This window comes from Phalaenopsis equestris, unplaced genomic scaffold (assembly GCF_001263595.1).
Source record: "Phalaenopsis equestris unplaced genomic scaffold, ASM126359v1 Scaffold000424, whole genome shotgun sequence".
NCBI lineage: Eukaryota > Viridiplantae > Streptophyta > Magnoliopsida > Asparagales > Orchidaceae > Phalaenopsis > Phalaenopsis equestris.
Genome location: NW_018164865.1, coordinates 203,391 through 206,355, shown reverse-complemented (window position 1 = coordinate 206,355; position 2,965 = coordinate 203,391).

Genomic DNA, 2,965 nt, shown 5'->3' with positions numbered 1-2,965 from the left:
GTTCATGCTCTTTTTAAACTCATTTATTATGTATATGTAGGGGTTTAGAGACCATCCTCCACGTCATATTGTTGCCCACGTCACAGTGAAAGCTGTAGCTCAGGCAGAGGCAATTTTAGTTCTAATTGTTAATAATATGCATTGGACTCTACTTATTGGGAACCAGAAGGACCGCAAGTAGAGATTCTAAGACTCATTGCCTAATAAAATACATTTGGGAGTCACACGTGACGTGGTAAAATTCTAGGCCTCATCTAACTAACAACCATCACATTCATATTTATTATTTCACTGTTTTAAACAACCATTTGGATTACCAGATAAGACATCTTCATAAGGACGTCGGGAATGTTTTTCACAGTGACCCGCGTAAATGGGATGTTAGCACGACTAAAGGAATTCCCACACAAACTAATAGTGTCGACTGCGGTATATTTGTTTGTAAATATATTGAGATAATTGTATAGAAAGGCAAGATTAACTGGAAAGATTTTCAAGACTGGCAGGCTGAGATGTCTCGGTTTAGGGCAGAGATAGTATATGAAATCTGCAGATACAAATTATTTGGAGAATAAATGTATTACTGTTTGATATATTGTTATTTTGTGCAGGTTTAGCTTACAGGACTAAGTTGTTTGATATATTGTTATTTTGTATACATCAATTTAGAGAACAAATGTATTATTTGTTTGATGTATTGTTATTTTGTTATGTTATTCATAGGTTATTGTTGATGTATTGTTATCTTGTTAGGTTATTATCAGTGTATTCTCAGGTTATTCCTGAGGTACTGTTTGATATATTGTTATTTTGTATACATCAATTTGGAGAATAAATGTATTATCTGTTTGATGTATTGTTATTTTGTTAGGTTATTCCTAGGTTATTATTGATGTATTGTTATCTTGTTAGGTTATTATCGGTGTATTCTCAGGTTATTCTCGGGGTATTGTTAGGTTATTGTTGGGTTATTTTGAGGTTATTCTCGGGGTATTATCAGGTTATTCTCGGGGTATTCTTTGGTTATTCTCCGGGTATGTCAGGTTATTCTTGGGGTATTCTCAAGTTATTCTCGGGGTATTATTAGGTTATTCTTCGGGTATTGTCAGGTTATTCTCGCGGTTTTATTGTCAGGTTATTCTTTCGGGTATTGTCAGGTTATTCTCGCGGTTTTCTCAGGTTACTCTTCGGGTATTCTCAGGTTATTATCGGGGTATTCTCAGGTTATTCTCTTTAGATTATTCTCAGGGTATTGTCAGGTTATTCTCGGGATATTAATAGGTTATTCTCGGGGTATTCTCAGGTTATTCTCGGGGTATTATGAGGTTATTCTCCAGGTATTGTCAGGTTATTCTCGGGGTATTCTCTGGTTACTCTCCGGGTATTCTCAGGTTATTATCGGGGAATTCTCAGGTTATTCTCAGAGTATGGTTATTCTCAGAGTATTGTCAGGTTATTCTCGGGGTATTAACAGGTTATTCTTGGGGTATTCTCAGGTTATTCTCGGGGTATTATTAAGTTATTTTTCGGGTATTCTCAGGTTATTCTCGGGGTATTCTCAGGTTATTCTCGGAGGTATTCTCAGGTTATTCTCGGGGTATTCTTAGGTTATTCTCGGAGGTATTCTCAGGTTATTCAGGCTATTCTCGGGGTATTTTTAGGTTATTCTCGGGGGTATTCTCAGGTTATTCTGGTGTATTCTCAGGTTATTCTTGGGGTTATAATTAGGTTATTCTCCGAGTATTGTCAGGTTATTCTTGGGGTTTTCCCCGGTTATTGTTGGGGTATTCTCAGGTTATTCTTGGGGTATTCTCAGGTTTTTCTCGGGGTATTCTTAGGTTATTCTCGGTGTATTCTCAGGTTATTCCCGGGGTATTGTAAGGTTATTGTTGGGGTATTTTTAGGTTACTCTCGGGGTACTGTAAGGTTATTGTCGGGGTATTGTTAGATTATTCTTGGGTATTCTAAGGTTATTATCGGGGTATTCTAAGGTTATTCTTGGGTATTGTAAGGTTACTCTTGGGTTATTCCACAAGCAGATAACAAAATTTTGTACTCAACAGATAGATAAATTACAAACCATATATCTACAACTTCCAATTGGAATAATGTTATATGAACTTGTACATTGATACAGATGAGTTAATGTGGGCATAACACGTTATAACATGTGAATTATATTGAGCACAGTCACAATCGTATTTACGTCGTAATTCCTGTGCAATTCTTGTGTCATATATGCTTCTTGATTTTTTCCTGCGAACAGTGGTAAAATAATAAAACAATTAATTTTACATATAATCGTTAGTATATGAAATGTAGAATGGTAAATATATGTAATGTAGAGATATATACCGATATAGTAATGTAGAGATATATACCTTTAGCTCCCTTGTTTTTTTCCCATTGTCCTTTCAACCTTGCATTAGAAATACATTTTGGTCTCATTTTTGCAAGATCATTCACATTGCAGTCACTGTTATGGGATTTCCTCTTTTTGTTTGGCCTATTTGGTTTAGGATCCTTCCCATCTAATATATCCTCAATACCTTCGGACCCTGTTTTCAATAATTCAATTATATATGTCTCGGCACGTTCATTTCCGTTAGCTTTATTAATTAATTGGTAGGCAAACTTTTGAGCATGTGACCAAAATAGGATTCCTCTGGATGTTGTGCCAGAGATTTGAGCCCGAGAGTTTTTCATATGTTTGCATCCAAAACTATTATAGATATCTTTCTTTGCCTTAGCAGACCATCTGAATAACAAATATTTCTCGGGAATTTTTGTTATATTATTAGCATTAAGGACGCGTAGACAGTGAGAGCAAATAGACAGTGAGAGCAAAGCAAACATGTCATTTCGAATTTCTTGCAACTGCAGGTGATGTCGCAATTAAGCCTATCAAATGTAACAAGCCAGGCTCTACTTGTGTCCTGATTATCCAAACCTCTAACATAGAATT